This window comes from Coregonus lavaretus (assembly GCF_964263955.1).
Source record: "Coregonus lavaretus genome assembly, contig: HAP1_SCAFFOLD_1362, whole genome shotgun sequence".
NCBI classification, from domain to species: Eukaryota; Metazoa; Chordata; class Actinopteri; order Salmoniformes; family Salmonidae; genus Coregonus; species Coregonus lavaretus.
The window spans coordinates 96,624-114,103 of NW_028163696.1; positions in this window are offsets into that span (position 1 = coordinate 96,624).

Sequence of the window (17,480 nt, forward strand, 5' to 3'; positions counted from 1 at the left end):
GGTAGGCTTGCATCGCTGGGAAGCTCATGGCTGGGTTTCCCTTTGTAATCTGTGATAGTTTGCAAGCCCTGCCACATCCGTTGAGCGTCAGAGCCGGCAAAGTAGGATTCGATCTTAGTCCTGTATTGACGCTTTGCCTGTTTGATGACTTATCGGAGGTCGTAGCGAGATTTCTTATAAGAGTCCGGATTAGTGTCCCGCTCCTTGAAAGCGGCAGCTCTAGCCTTTAGCTCATTGCGGATGTTGCCTGTAATCCATGGCTTCTGGTTGAGATATGTACGGTAACTGTGGGGACGACGTCGTCGATGCACTTATTAATGATGCCGGTGACTGATGTGGTAAACTCCTCAATGTTATCGGATGAATCCCTGAACATACTCCAGTCTGTGCTAGCGAAACAGTCCTGTAGCTTAGCATTCACTTCATCTGACAACTTATTGTTTGAGTTTTTGCTTGCAAGCAGGAGGATAGAGTTATGGTCTGATTTCCCAAAGGGAAGGTGAGGGAGGGCCTTGTATGTGTTTCTGTGTGTGGAGTAAAGGTGATTTAGAGTTTTGTTGCCTCTAGTTGCAGAGGTGACATGCTGGTAGAAATGAGGTAAAACGGATTTCTGATTCCCTGCATTAAAATCACCGGCCATGAGAAACGTCGCCTCTGAATGAGCATGTTCTTGTTTGCGTATGGCCCTATGCAGATTGTTGAGTGCAGTCTTAGTGCCAGCATCGTTTTGTGGTGGCAAATAGACAGCTACAAAAAATATAGACGAAAACTCTCTTAGTAAATAGTATGGTCTGCAGCTTATAATGAGGTAATCTAACTCAGGCATGTAAAAACTTGAGACTTCCTTAACATTAGAAAATGTGCCCCAGCTGTTCTTAACAAAGAGACACACCCCTCCTCCCTTCGTCTTACCCGAGTCTGCCGTCTAGTCTTAACGATGAATTGGAAAAACCAGCGAGATTGTGAGAGAAAAATTACGTATTTACCTGATTTGTTTAATATTAATAGTTAACAATGATATGCTTAACAATAGTAAGACATTTCTATTCTACCAATGCTGTGCTTCTGAGAAAGGATGGTTCCTCTCTTTCAAGTTCACTCCCCGCAGCTGGTCTGGGCATATCGTCAAGGACATGGTGCGACAACCTGTTATTGTTTCCAACCATCTGGGCTTCTGTTCAACTTGGTCACAAGCACAAGAGAAAGAGCCTCTGAGAGTGACTACAGTGTCTCAGTCTGTCCTGTTCTTTTCATATATTTCAAAGGCACAGCTGTGTGGAGATATGAGGTGAACAGAGGCTGGCTTGAACAGAGAGGAGTAACAGAACCAACGTCGTCACTTGTTTGTGCGCTATGACCCGATACACATAGCCACAAGAAGAAAACAAGGTAGCTTATGATGCCCTGATCTGCCGGGAAGGGGTGGAACCAGCCATGACTAAACATTTTTAGGTCCACTATATAAGACCTCAGCATTTCCTGTATTGTTGGGCTCTCGGCGATCACCTACGGGGTGGTAGTTGACCAGCTCCATTATTGCAATAATTAATCGATATCAAATAAAGATGGTTCGTTTGAAGAAATGACAAAGTCTCTCCTTATTGGTTATAATTTCCACAACAACTCTGAGAAACATAGGACATAACAGTTTTTCAGGTCCCGTTGATAGGATAGTCTGGAACGGAGCTCATCCAGTACAACAGTATCACACTGTCCAAAACACAATTTGCACTTACAGTGGGGGAAAAAAGTATTTAGTCAGCCACCAATTGTGCAAGTTCTCCCACTTAAAAAGATGAGAGAGGCCTGTAATTTTCATCATAGGTACACGTCAACTATGACAGACAAAATGATCAAAAAATCCAGAAAATCACATTGTAGGATTTTTTATGAATTTATTTGCAAATTATGGTGGAAAATAAGTATTTGGTCAATAACAAAAGTTTCTCAATACTTTGTTATATACCCTTTGTTGGCAATGACACAGGTCAAACGTTTTCTGTAAGTCTTCACAAGGTTTTCACACACTGTTGCTGGTATTTTGGCCCAATCCTCCATGCAGATCTCCTCTAGAGCAGTGATGTTTTGGGGCTGTCGCTGGGCAACACGGACTTTCAACTCCCTCCAAAGATTTTCTATGGGGTTGAGATCTGGAGACTGGCTAGGCCACTCCAGGACCTTGAATTGCTTCTTACGAAGCCACTCCTTCGTTGACCGGGCGGTGTGTTTGGGATCATTGTCATGCTGAAAGACCCAGCCACGTTTCATCTTCAATGCCCTTGCTGATGGAAGGAGGTTTTCACTCAAAATCTCACGATACATGGCCCCATTCATTCTTTCCTTTACACGGATCAGTCGTCCTGGTCCCTTTGCAGAAAAACAGCCCCAAAGCATGATGTTTCCACCCCCATGCTTCACAGTAGGTATGGTGTTCTTTGGATGCAACTCAGCATTCTTTGTCCTCCAAACACGAGAGTTGAGTTTTTACCAAAAGGTTCTATTTTGGTTTCATCTGACCATATGACATTCTCCCAATCCTCTTCTGGATCATCCAAATGCACTCTAGCAAACTTCAGACGGGCCTGGACATGTACTGGCTTAAGCAGGGGGACACGTCTGGCACTGCAGGATTTGAGTCCCTGGCGGCGTAGTGTGTTACTGATGGTAGGCTTTGTTACTTTGGTCCCAGCTCTCTGCAGGTCATTCACTAGGTCCCCCCGTGTGGTTCTGGGATTTTTGCTCACCGTTCTTGTGATAATTTTGACCCCACGGGTGAGATCTTGCGTGGAGCCCCAGATCGAGGGAGATTATCAGTGGTCTTGTATGTCTTCCATTTCCTAATAATTGCTCCCACAGTTGATTTCTTCAAACCAAGCTGCTTACCTATTGCAGATTCAGTCTTCCCAGCCTGGTGCAGGTCTACAATTTTGTTTCTGGTGTCCTTTGACAGCTCTTTGGTCTTGGCCATAGTGGAGTTTGGAGTGTGACTGTTTGAGGTTGTGGACAGGTGTCTTTTATACTGATAACAAGTTCAAACAGGTGCCATTAATACAGGTAACGAGTGGAGGACAGAGGAGCCTCTTAAAGAAGAAGTTACAGGTCTGTGAGAGCCAGAAATCTTGCTTGTTTGTAGGTGACCAAATACTTATTTTCCACCATAATTTGCAAATAAATTCATTAAAAATCCTACAATGTGATTGTCTGGAAAAAAAATATTTGTCATAGTTGACGTGTACCTATGATGAAAATTACAGGCCTCTCTCATCTTTTTAAGTGGGAGAACTTGCACAATTGGTGGCTGACTAAATACTTTTTTTCCCCACTTTAATATGTATCTCTTTCAGTGAAGTCACAGCTATCAGAGAGCAATGTATTTTGGACTGCAGCCTCCTCACTGTTAGCTTGGGTACATGTGGGAACAAGCATCCTCATTGGTGATTTGCAGACAGCAGTATGGCACAATGTTAAGGATTCAGAACTGACTTAAAGCTTGAATGTTGTTGGTGCAGGTGTAACGGAGTTAGTTAGCTTCATGCAATTTAGTTAGGGTAATGTTTAGTACGCTAGCCTCTGTAGTGCGAATTGCGTTGTTGACGCTAGATCAATTCCCAGGTTGGTTGTACCAGAACAGTCTATATTCCACAGGTTCCAATGTAGACACCAAAGTGATGTGGTGGCCTTATGAGAAGATACTATATTTAGCTTATGTTTTACTCCCAGTGCGCTGAAAGAATTGGGGATAGAATGACCAGTCAATGTGGATGAGCAGATACTGTAATTAGTTGGATTGACCTACTGGCCTCTTGTTCTCAGGGTTCCCTGATGCCCCTAGCGGCTCTTAACGGGAGCCAACCCACCCATCGATACCCAAAATTTAAAAATGAATTTAAATAACTCCCCCACTGTCACGACTTCTGCCGAGGCTGCCCCCCCTCCTGGTTCGGGCAGGCTTCGGCGTTCATCTTCACCGGAGTACTATCTACTGCCGATCCCATTCTCATCACTCCATTTGTCATGTCTTGTCAATCACACACACCTGGTGCTCATTCCCCTAATTAGTAATTGTATAAGTGTTCCCTCTGTTCCCCTTGTCTTTGTGAGTGATTGTTTGTTGTGGTGTGTGTAGCTCGGTTGAGCTACTATTTCACTGTGTTTATTCCAAGGTGGATGTTTTCCCTTGTAATAGTTTCTTTTGACGCTTGGGGCGTTTGATTTATGTAACGGAATAAACTCTGGACTTCGGTATTTTACCTCCTTCATTCAGACCTCATCACATAATCACTCACCTGATCTGATATGGAGTCAGCAGGACAAGACCGCATGCCTGGAGTTGTGGCAAGGGTCCAGGAGCATTCCTCGATGTTGGCCAGCTTGGGGGAAGCGATGGATTGGGTTCTTCATGTGGTAGAACGCCTGGAGAGGAGAGGATCCGATCTATCGAGACCAGCTGGTCAACCAGATCCAGCCACCTACACCCCAGCCCCTGGAGGGATCCAGATATCCCGGCCACCGGCATTTGATGGGACGGCAGTGCGATGTAAGGGATTCCTACTCCAACCGGAGTTGTATTTCTCCAGCATCAGGCCGAAGCCCCGGGAGCGGGAGAAGGTATCCGTCCTTGTTTCCTGCCTTTGTGGGAGAGCCCTGGAGTGGGCCAACACAGTGTGGATCGAGGGAGGTACCGCCTTGGAGGACTACGGGGAGTTTGCTCACCTCTTTCGGCCGTTTTTGACTGGTTCATCTGAGGCAGGGGACGAGGACCGCTTAGGACTACGCGCTGGAGTTCCGGACACTGGCAGCGGGGTCCGGGTGGAACGAGCGGGCCCTGATCAACCATTTCCGGTGCCACCTAAGGGAGGACATCCGACGGGAGCTAGCCTGCCGGGATGCCATGCTATCGTTCTCCCAACTGGTGGACATGGCCATCCGGCTGGACAATCTGCTAGCAGCCAGAGGACGTCCTGGAAGGGGTCTGCCCGTTCCCACTCTGGATGACTCTGACCCCGAGCAGATGGAGCTGGGGGGAGCCGCCGGTCGAGAGAGCGCAGGAGGACAGCAACAGTGCCACTCTGGTGGCACGAAGGGACAATCCACCTCATGTTGCAGTCAACGTTCTTTTGGGTCTGGAGGCGGTAGGCAGGGTACTCACACATCACCCCAGGTAACGAACACCCAAACGTGTTCAGAGCCCTTTGCGGCGCACTGTACTTTATCTATCTCCTTTCCCGATCACTTGGTAGGTTCCCAGTGTAAGGCGCTAGTCAATTCAGGTGCAGCTGGGAATTTTATGGACAGGTTATTTGCACGCCGTCAAGGCATTTAATTGGTTCCCCTAACCATTCAACTCCCTATCAGAGCACCTGATAGTCGACCATTAGGGTCCGGGTTGGTTAAGGAAGTTACGGTACCAGTCACCATGATTACGCAGGAGACGCATGTTGAGCAGATCACCTTTATGCTTATTGAGTCTCCTGCTTACCCTGTAGTCCTCCTCTGCTCTTGTCCTTCTAGACCTGTCTGTTGCCTTTGATACTGTGAACCATCAGATCCTCCTCTCCACCCTCTCCGAGCTGGGCATCTCCGGCGCGGCTCACTCTTGGATTGCGTCCTACCTGACCGGTCGCTCCTACCAAGTGGCGTGGCGAGAAGCTGTCTCCGCACCACGTGCTCTCACCACTAGTGTCCCCCAGGGCTCAGTTCTAGGCCCTCTCCTATTCTCGCTATACACCAAGTCACTTGGCTCTGTCATATCCTCACATGGCCTCTCCTATCATTGCTACGCTGACGATACACAACTAATCTTCTCCTTTCCCCCTTCTGATAACCAGGTGGCGAATCGCATCTCTGCATGTCTGGCAGACATATCAGTATGGATGACGGATCACCACCTCAAGCTGAACCTTGGCAAGACGGAGCTGCTCTTCCACCCGGGGAAGGACTGCCCGTTCCATGATCTCGCCATCACGGTTGACAACTCTGTTGTGTCCTCCTCCCAGAGTGCGAAGAGCCTTGGCGTGACCCTGGACAACACCCTGTCGTTCTCCGCTAACATCAAGGCGGTGACCCGATCCTGTAGGTTCATGCTCTACAACATTCGGCGAGTACGACCCTGCCTTACACAGGAAGCGGCACAGGTCCTAATCCAGGCACTTGTCATCTCCCGTCTGGATTACTGCAACTCGCTGTTGGCTGGGCTCCCTGCCTGTGCCATTAAACCCCTACAACTCATCCAGAATGCCGCAGCCCATCTGGTGTTCAACCTTCCCAAGTTCTCTCACGTCACCCCGCTCCTCCGCACACTACACTGGCTTCCAGTTGAAGCTCGCATCTGCTACAAGACCATGGTGCTTGCCTACGGAGCTGTGAGGGGAACGGCACCTCCGTACCTTCAGGCTCTGATCAGTCCCTACACCCAAACGAGGGCATTGCGTTCATCCACCTCTGGCCTGCTGGCTCCCCTACCTCTGCTGAAGCACAGTTCCCGCTCAGCCCAGTCAAAACTGTTCGCTGCTCTGGCACCCCAATGGTGGAACAAGCTCCCTCACGACGCCAGGACAGCGGAGTCACTCACCACCTTCCGGAGACATTTGAAACCCCACCTCTTTAAGGAACACCTGGGATAGGATAAAGTAATCCTTCTACCCCCCCTTACCCCACCCCAAAGAAAGATAGAAATAAAGAAAAAAACATATTGTAAAGTGGTTATCCCACTGGCTATAAGGTGAATGCACCAATTTGTAAGTCGCTCTGGATAAGAGCGTCTGCTAAATGACGTAAATGTAAATGTAAATGTAGTCTTGGGTATCCCGTGGTATCCCTTCACAACCCCAATTTCTCATGGCCGCAGAGAGTTCTTACGGGGTGGTCGCGTGAGTGTCTGGGTAGGTGTCTATGTGTTTCCGTTGGTGCGACCACGGTGGAAAGTCCAGACGGTAACCCCACCGTGCGCATTCCCCCTGAATACCATGATCTGGCGCTCGTGTTTTCCAAGACGTAAGCTACTATAAATTACCACCTCATCGGGAGGGGAATTGCACGATAAACCTTTGGGTTGACGCTGTACCTCCCAGGAGTCATGTGTATCCCCTGTCGCAGGCTGAAACGGAGGCTATGGAAACATACGTCACCGAGTCCCTGCGCCAGGGGTATATACAGTGGGGAGAACAAGTATTTGATACACTGCCAATTTTGCAGGTTTTCCTACTTACAAAGCATGTAGAGGTCTGTAATTTTTATCATAGGTATACTTCAACTGTGAGAGACGGAATCTAAAACAAAAATCCAGAAAATCACATTGTATGATTTTTAAGTAATTAATTTGCATTTTATTGCATGACATAAGTATTTGATCACCTACCAACCAGTAAGAATTCCGGCTCTCACAGACCTGTTAGTTTTTCTTTAAGAAGCCCTCCTGTTCTCCATTTATTACCTGTATTAACTGCACCTGTTTGAACTCGTTACCTGTATAAAAGACACCTGTCCACACACTCAATCAAACAGACTCCAACCTCTCCACAATGGCCAAGACCAGAGGGCTGTGTAAGGACATCAGGGATAAAATTGTAGACCTGCACAAGGCTGGGATGGTCTACAGGACAATAGGCAAGCAGCTTGGCGAGAAGGCAACAACTGTTGGCGCAATTATTAGAAAATGGAAGAAGTTCAAGATGACGGTCAATCACCCTCGGTCTGGGGCTCCATGCAAGATCTCACCTCGTGGGGCATCAATGATCATGAGGAAGGTGAGGGATCAGCCCAGAACTACACGGCAGGACCTGGTCAATGACCTGAAGAGAGCTGGGACCACAGTCTCAAAGAAAACCATTAGTAACACACTACGCCGTCATGGATTAAAATCCTGCAGCGCATGCAAGGTCCCCCTGCTCAAGCCAGCGCATGTCCAGGCCCATCTGAAGTTTGCCAATGACCATCTGGATGATCCAGAGGAGGAATGGGAGAAGGTCATGTGGTCTGATGAGACAAAAATATAGCTTTTTGGTCTAAACTCCACGCGCCGTGTTTGGAGGAAGAAGAAGGATGAGTACAACCCCAAGAACACCATCCCAACCGTGAAGCATGGAGGTGGAAACATCATTCTTTGTGGATGCTTTTCTGCAAAGGGGACAGGACGACTGCACCGTATTGAGGGGAGGATGGATGGGGCCATGTATCGCGAGATCTTGGCCAACAACCTCCTTCCCTCAGTAAGAGCATTGAAGATGGGTCGTGGCTGGGTCTTCCAACATGACAACGACCCGAAACACACAGCCAGGGCAACTAAGGAGTGGCTCCGTAAGAAGCATCTCAAGGTCCTGGAGTGGCCTAGCCAGTCTCCAGACTTGAACCCAATAGAACATCTTTGGAGGGAGCTGAAAGTCCGTATTGCCCAGCGACAGCCCCGAAACCTGAAGGATCTGGAGAAGGTCTGTATGGAGGAGTGGGCCAAAATCCCTGCTGCAGTGTGTGCAAACCTGGTCAAGACCTACAGGAAACGTATGATCTCTGTAATTGCAAACAAAGGTTTCTGTACCAAATATTAAGTTCTGCTTTTCTGATGTATCAAATACTTATGTCATGCAATAAAATGCAAATGAATTACTTAAAAATCATGCAACGTGATTTTCTCGATTTTCGTTTTAGATTCCGTCTCTCACAGTTGAAGTGTACCTATGATAAAAATTACAGACCTCTACATGCTTTGTAAGTAGGAAAACCTGCAAAATCGGCAGTGTATCAAATACTTGTTCTCCCCACTGTACGTCCCTCCATTTCACCTGCCTCCTCGAGTTTCTTCTTTGTGAAGAAGAAAGATGGCGGTTTACGCCCTGCATTGATTATCGACCACTGAATAATGTGACGGTACGATTTAGTTATCCTCTTCCCCTCATTCCTTCAGTGATTGAGTCAATGCACGGGCCCGCTTTTTCACCAAATTAGACCTGAGGAGTGCCTACAACCTGGTGCGTATTCAGGAAGGGGATGAGTGGAAAACAGCATTCAGCACAACCTCAGGGCATTATGAATACCTGGTGATGCCCTACGGTTTGATGAATGCTCCATCCGTTTTCCAGTCCTTTGTGAACGAGGTGTTTCGGGACATGGTTGGTCGCGGTGTAGTGGTCTACATCGATGACATCCTGGTGTATTCCGCTACGCACGCCGAGCATGTGTCCCTGGTTCGCAAGGTACTGGTCCGACTGCTGGAAAATTATATTTATGCCAAGGCAGAGAAGTGTGAGTTTTTCCAGCAGTCAATCTCCTTCCTCGGATATCGCATTACCACCACAGGTGTGGAGATGGAGGGAGACCGCATTGCAGCCGTGCATAATTGGCAGACTCCAACCACGGTAAAGGAGGTGCAGCGCTTCCGTGGCTTTGCCAACTACTATCGAAGGTTTATTCAGGGGTTTGGCAAGGTCGCAGCTCCCATTACCTCCTTGTTGAAGGGTGGGCCGTCCCGGCTCCGCTGGTCTGCTGAGGCTGATTTGGCCTTCAGTAGATTGCGGGGTCTGTTAACCTCAGCCCCGGTCCTGGCTCACCCCGATCCATCACTACCGTTCGTAGTGGAGGTGGATGTATCCGAGGTAGGGATAGGAGCTGTCTTATCCCAACGCTCGGGCAAGCCACCCAAGCTCTGCCCCTGTGCCTTCTTTTCTAAGAAGCTCAGCTCGGCGGAGCAGAACTACGGCGTTGGTGAACGGGAGCTGCTGGCTGTTGTCCGAGCTTTGACGGTGTGGAGACATTGGCTCGAAGGGGCGAAACACCCTTTCCTCATCTGGACAGACCACCGTAACCTGGAGCACATTCGGGCAGCGAAGAGGCTGAATCCTTGCCAGGCCAGGTGGGCCCTCTTTCTTCACCCAGTTTGATTTCACACTCTCATACATTCCGGGTACGAAGAACGTGAAGGCAGACGCACTATCTCGGCTGTATGACACAGAGGAGAGGCCCAGAGACAACACCCCCATACTCCCGGCCTCATCCATTGTGGCGCCGGTAGTGTGGGCGATGGACGCAGATATAGCGCAGGCATTACGCACAGATCCATCTCCACCGCAGTGTCCAGCTGGGCTGCAGTACGTGCCTGCGCTTATCCGTGATCGTCTGATCTACTGGGCACACACATCACCCTCCTCTGGTCATCCAGGTATCGGTCGTACAATGCGCTGCCTGATCGAGAAGTACTGGTGGCCTGCCTTGGCTAAGGACGTGAGGGTGTATGTTTCCTCATGCTCAGTGTGCGCCCAGAGTAAGGCACCTAGGCACCTCCCAGCGGGTAAGCTACATCCTTTACCAGGTCCACAATGACCATGGTCTCACCTGAGTATTGATTTTCTCACTGATCTTCCCCCCTCCCAAGGTAACACCACTATCCTGGTCGTTGTGGATCGCTTATCAAAGTCCTGCCGCCTCCTTCCTCTGCCCGGTCTCCCCACGGCCCTACAAACTGCGGAGGCTCTGTTTACTCACGTCTTCCGCCACTACGGGGTACCAGAGGATATAGTGTCTGACCGAGGTCCCCAGTTCACGTCTAGAGTCTGGAAGGCGTTCATGGAACGTCTGGGGGTCTCGGTCAGCCTGACCTCTGGATTTCACCCCGAGAGTAATGGGCAGGTGGAAAGTGTGAATCAAGATGTGGGTAGGTTCCTGCGGACCTACTGTCAGGACCGGCCGGGGGAGTGGTTGGTGTTCCTGCCATGGGCAGAATATGCTCAGAACTCTCTCCGCCACTCCTCCACTAACCTAACACACTTACAATGTGTTTTGGGTTACCAACAGGTCCTGGCACTGTGGCACCAGAGCCAGACCGAGGCTCCTGCAGTGGATGACTGGTTTCGGCGCACGGAGGAGACTTTGGACGCTGCCCACGTTCGCCTTCAGCACGCCGTGCGTCGTCAGATAGCCAACGCTGACCGCCACCGCAGGGAGGCCCCGGTGTTCGTACTGGGTGATCGGGTCTGGCTCTCGACCTGGAATCTGCCCCCCCGCCTGCCCTACCGGAAGCTGAGCCCGCGGTTTGTGGGGCCGTTTAAAGCCCTGAGGAGAATAAACGAGGTGACATACAGGTTGTTACTCCCCCCTGATTACCGTATTAACCCCTCGTTTCATGTGTCTCTCCTCAGGCCAGTGGTAGCTGGTCCGCTGCAGGAGTCTGAGGTGCGGGAGGTTCCTCCACCTCCTCTGGACATTGAGGGGGCCCCAGCGTACTCAGTCCGTTCCATCCTGAATTCGAGGCGTCGGGTGGGGGGCCTTCAGTATCTCGTGGAGTGGGAGGGGTACGGTCCTCGATCCCTCCCTGTTGAGGGATTTCCACCGTCGCCATCCGACTCGCCCTGCTCCGCGTCCTCCTGGCCGTCCCCGAGGCCGGGGTTGGCGCACTGCTGGAGCCGCACGTCGCAACTTCCGCCGAGGCTGCCCCCCACTCCTGGTTCGGGCAGGCTTCGGCGTTCGTCGTCACCGGAGTACTATCTACTGCCGATCCCATTCTCATCGCTCCACTTGTCATGTCTTGTCAATCACACACACCTGGTGCTCATTCCCCTAATTAGTAATTGTATAAGTGTTCCCTCTGTTCCCCTTGTCTTTGTGAGTGATTGTTTGTTGTGAGAGTGTGTAGCTCGGTTGAGCTACTATTTCACTGTGTTTATGCCAAGGTGGATGTTTTCCCTTGTAATAGTTTCGTTTGACGCTTGGGGCGTTTGATTTATGTAACGGTATAAACTCTGGACTTCGGTATTTTACCTCCTGCGCCTGACTCCTTCATTCACACCTCGTCACACCCACCCGTAATCCCCATCCTCTTATTGGCCTGCTGACTGGACCCTTCACACAAGCCTAGCATTCTCATTGGCCCCAACAACCACTTCCTCATTTTTAATTACCTGACGTCAAAAATCCCTTCCAGATTCTAATTGGCCGACAGAGAGGCCTTTACCCCAAGGCTAGGTCCCACAATTCCATAGTGCGGATGGTATTGTGAGGAGCCCAAGGGCTTCTGGATGAATTGGCAGTTAATTGAATGCTGCTTCGGATTACATGGATGGCAGCCCCGGATGAGCAGTGACCTGGTGACAGAGCCACAGAACCCAGGTCTGTGCATATGGGCGAGAGGGGAGGGTGAAGTATGGTATTGGTGAACAACATGGTGTTCTGTATTGTAGGAGCAAGGCAAGGGAAAGTCCTATTTAGAATAGATTGATTTGTAATTGACAGTGGGAACAAGTTGAGCCTGGCCGCTTGCTGTTGAACTAGACTTCCTCTCTCCAGTTTCAGACCGAGAGATCGATGGAAAATAACAACATGGACGCCATGTTTAATAATACAACGGGTATCAGTCATTAGCATCTTTATATGATGTATTTCCTAACATGTTATTCAAGACACACTAAGCAAAACACAGTTGTCGGTCATCTAACCATGGTCTGTGTGCCTGTTCATGACAATTATGTCCTTGACCCAATAATTGACGTAACTCAAATGCAACTCAATGGATTTAATTGACCTGTGCATTCGTATGCATTCTGTTGTTCGGACAATTAACAGGACATAGTGATTTCACTCCTTTATGGAAAAGCCATGAGGACATGACATCTCTTGAACTGGCCAACAACAGCAACGACAGCATATGACAACCAGTTGGGGTCAATTTAAATTGAAGTAAGTCAGTTCAGGAAGGTAACTAAAATTACAATTCAATGATCTATTTTCAATGACTCCTCCTCTGAAATGGAGATCCCTGTGTTCCAAGGCGTGGACTTTTGAGACACCATCATTAATTTAAACAATAAAATATAGTGTAATTATACTGTAAAATACACTGCTCATAAAAATAAAAGGAACACTAAAATAACACATCCTAGATCTGAATGAATGAAATAATCTTATTAAATACTTTTTTCTTTACATAGTTGAATGTGCTGACAACAAAATCACACAAAAATGATCAATGGAAATCAAATTGATCAACCCATGGAGGTCTGGATTTGGAGTCACCCTCAAAATTAAAGTGGAAAACCACACTACAGGCTGATCCAACTTTGATGTAATGTCCTTAAAACAAGTCAAAATGAGGCTCAGTAGTGTGTGTGGCCTCCACGTGCCTGTATGACCTCCCTACAACGCCTGGGCATGCTCCTGATGAGGTGGCGGATGGTCTCCTGAGGGATCTCCTCCCAGACCTGGACTAAAGCATCCGCCAACTCCTGGACAGTCTGTGGTGCAACGTGGCGTTGGTGGATGGAGCGAGACATGATGTCCCAGATGTGCTCAGTTGGATTCAGGTCTGGGGAACGGGCGGGCCAGTCCATAGCATCAATGCCTTCCTCTTGCAGGAACTGCTGACACACTCCAGCCACATGAGGTCTAGCATTGTCTTGCATTAGGAGGAACCCAGGGCCAACCGCACCAGCATATGGTCTCACAAGGGGTCTGAGGATCTCATCTCGGTACCTAATGGCAGTCAGGCTACCTCTGGCGAGCACATGGAGGGCTGTGCGGCCCCCCAAAGAAATGCCACCCCACACCATGACTGACCCACCGCCAAACCGGTCATGCTGGAGGATGTTGCAAGCAGCAGAACGTTCTCCACGGCGTCTCCAGACTCTGTCACGTCTGTCACGTGCTCAGTGTGAACCTGCTTTCATCTGTGAAGAGCACAGGGCGCCAGTGGCGAATTTGCCAATCTTGGTGTTCTCTGGCAAATGCCAAACGTCATGCACGGTGTTGGGCTGTAAGCACAACCCCCACCTGTGGACGTCGGGCCCTCATACCACCCTCATGGAGTCTGTTTCTGACCGTTTGAGCAGACACATGCACATTTGTGGCCTGCTGGAGGTCATTTTGCAGGGCTCTGGCAGTGCTCCTCCTTGCCCTCCTACGGCCTCCTCCATGTCTCCTGATGTACTGGCCTGTCTCCTGGTAGCGCCTCCATGCTCTGGACACTACGCTGACAGACACAGCAAACCTTCTTGCCACAGCTCGCATTGATGTGCCATCCTGGATGAGCTGCACTACCTGAGCCACTTGTGTGGGTTGTAGACTCCGTCTCATGCTACCACTAGAGTGAAAGCACCGCCAGCATTCAAAAGTGACCAAAACATCAGCCAGGAAGCATAGGAACTGAGAAGTGGTCTGTGGTCACCACCTGCAAAACCAGTGCTTTATTGGGGGTGTCTTGCTATTTGCCTATAATTTCCACCTGTTGTCTATTCCATTTGCACAACAGCATGTGAAATGTATTGTCAATCAGTGTTGCTTCCTAAGTGGACAGTTTGATTTCACAGAAGTGTGATTGACTTGGAGTTACATTGTGTTGTTTAAGTGTTCCCTTTATTTTTTTGAGCAGTGTATATATAGAATGTGAAATGTCAGAATAATAGTAGAGAGAATGATTTATTTCAGCTTTTATTTCTTTCATCACATTCCCAGTGGGTCAGAAGTTTACATACACTCAGTTAGTATTTGGTAGCATTGCCTTTAAATTGTTTAACTTGGGTCAAACGTTTCGGGTAGCCTTCCACAAGCTTCCCACAATAGGTTTGGTGAATTTTGTCCCATTCCTCCTGACAGAGCTGGTGTAACTGAGTCAGGTTCGTAGGCCTCCTTGCTCGCACATGCTTTTTCAGTTCTGTCCACAAATGTTCTATAGGATTGAGGTCAGGGCTTTGTGATGGCCACTCCAATACCTTGACTTTGTTGTCCTTAAGCCATTTTGGCACAACTTTGGAAGTATGCTTGTGGTCATTGTCCATTTGGAAGAACCATTTGCGACCAAGCTTTAACTTTCTGACTGATGTTTTGAGATGTTGCTTCAATATATCCACATAATTTTCCTTCCTCATGATGCCATCTATTTTGTGAAGTGCACCAGTCACTCCTGCAGCAAAGCACCCCCACAGCATGATGCTGCCACCTCCGTGCTTCACGGTTGGAATGGTGTTCTTCGGCTTGCAAGTGATCCCCATTTTCCTCCAAACATAACGATGGTCATTATGGCCAAACAGTTCTATTTTTGTTTCATCGGACTAGAGGACATTTCTCCAAAAAGTACGATCTTTGTCCCCATGTGTAGTTGCAAACCGTAGTCTGGCTTTTTTATGGCGGTTTTGGAGCAGTGGCTTCTTCCTTGCTGAGCGGCCTTTCAGGTTATGTCGATATAGGACTCGTTTTACTGTCGATATAGATACTTTTGTACCTGTTTCCTCCAGCATCTTCACAAGGTCCTTTGCTGTTGTTCTCGGATTGATTTGCACTTTTCGCACCAAAGTACGTTCATCTCTATGAGACAGAACGTGTCTCCTTCCTGAGCGGTATGACGGCTGTGTGGTCCCATGGGGTTTATACTTGCGTACCATTGTTTGTACAGATGAACGTGGTACCTTCAGGTGTTTGGAAATTGCTCCCAAGGATGAATCAGACTTGTGGAGGTCTACCATTTTTTGACTTGTGGAGGTCTTGGCTGATTTCTTTTGATTTTCCCATGATGTCAAGCAAAGTGGCACTGCGATGAAGGTAGGCCTTGAAATACATCCACAGGTACACCTCCAATTGACTCAAATGATGTCAATTAGCCTATCAGAAGCTTCTAAAGCCATGACATCATTTTCTGGAATTTTCCAAGCTGTTTAAAGGCACAGTCAACTTAGTGTATGTAAACTTCAGACCCACTGGAATTGTGATACAGTAAATTATAAGTGAATTAATCTGTCTGTAAACAATTGTGGGAAAAATAACTTGTGTCATGCACAAAGTAGATGTCCTTACCGACTTGCCAAAACTATAGTTTGTTAACAAGAAATTTGTGGAGTGGTTGAAAAACGAGTTCTAATGACTCCAACCTAAGTGTATGTATAATTCTGACTTCAACTGTATATATATATATATATTTCCTAATTAATAACATATCAATGTAATACTATACATGGGTATTCTGGCATAATAATTTGTTTGTAGGAGAGGAGGTTGTTTAAGGTTGGCAAGTAAAAAAAAAAAATGTAGCACATAGAAATATACAAGGTTCATTAGTGTAACAGATGAGGTACACTACCGGTCAAAAGTTTTAGAACACATAATCATTCAAGGGTTTTTCTTTATTTCTACTATTTTCTACATTGTAGAATAATATTGAAAATATCACAACTGTGAAATAACACATATGGAATCATGTAGTAACCACAAAAGTGTTAAACAAATCAAAATATATTTTATATTTGAGATTCTTCAAATAGCCACCCTTTGCCTTGATGACAGCTTTGCACACCCTTGGCATTCTTTCAACCAGCTTCATGAGGTAGTCACCTGGAATGCATTTCAACTTTAAGACATGAAGGTCAGTCAATGCAGAACATTTCAAGAACTTTGAATGTTTCTTCATGTGCAGTCGCAAAAACCATCAAGCGCTATGATGAAACTGGCTCTCATGAGGACCGCCACAGGAATGGAAGACCCAGAGTTACCTCTGCTGCAGAGGTTAAATTCATTAGAGTTACCAGACTCAGAAATTGCAGCCCAAATAAATGCTTCACAGAGTTCAAGTAACAGACACATCTCAACATCAACTGTTCAGAGGAGACTGGTCCTCTGTAGCTCAGCTGGTAGAGCACGGCGCTTGTAACGCCAAGGTAGTGGGTTCGAACCCTGGGACCACCCATACACAAAAAAAAATATGCACGCATGACTGTAAGTCGCTTTGGATAAAAGCGTCTGCTAAATGGCATATTATTATTATTATATTACTGTGTGAATCAGGCCTTCATGGTCGAATTGCTGCAAAGAAACCACTTCTAAAGGACACCAATAAGAAGAAGAGACTTGCTTGGGCCAAGAAACACGAGCAATGGACATTAGACCGGTGGTAATTAGTCCTTTGATCTGGAGTCCAAATTTGAGATTTTTGGTTCCAACCGCCGTGTCTTTGTGAGACGCGGTGTGGGTGAACGGATGATCTCTGCATGTGTATTTCCCACCGTAAAGCATGGAGGAGGAGGTGTTATGGTGTGGGGGTGCTTTGCTGGTGACTCTGTTTGTGATTTATTTAGAATTCAACGCACACAACCAGCATGGCTACTACAGCATTCTGCAGTGATACGCCATCCCATCTGGTTTGGGCTTAGTGGGACTATCATTTGTTTTTCAACAGGACAATGACCCAACACACCTCCAGGCTGTGTAAGGGCTATTTTACCAAGAAGGAGAGGGATGGAGTGCTGCATCAGATGACTTGGCCTCCACAATCCCCCGACCTCAACCAAATTGAGATGGTTTGGGATGAGTCGGACCGCAGAGTGAAGGAAAAGCAGCCAACAAGTGCTCAGCATATTTGGGAACTCCTTCAAGACTGTTGTAAAAGCATTACAGGTGAAGCTGGTTGAGAGAATGCCAAGAGTGTGCAAAGCTGTCATCAAGGCAAAGGATGGCTATTTGAAGAATCTCAAATATAAAATACATTTTGATATGTTTAACACTTTTTTGGTTACTAC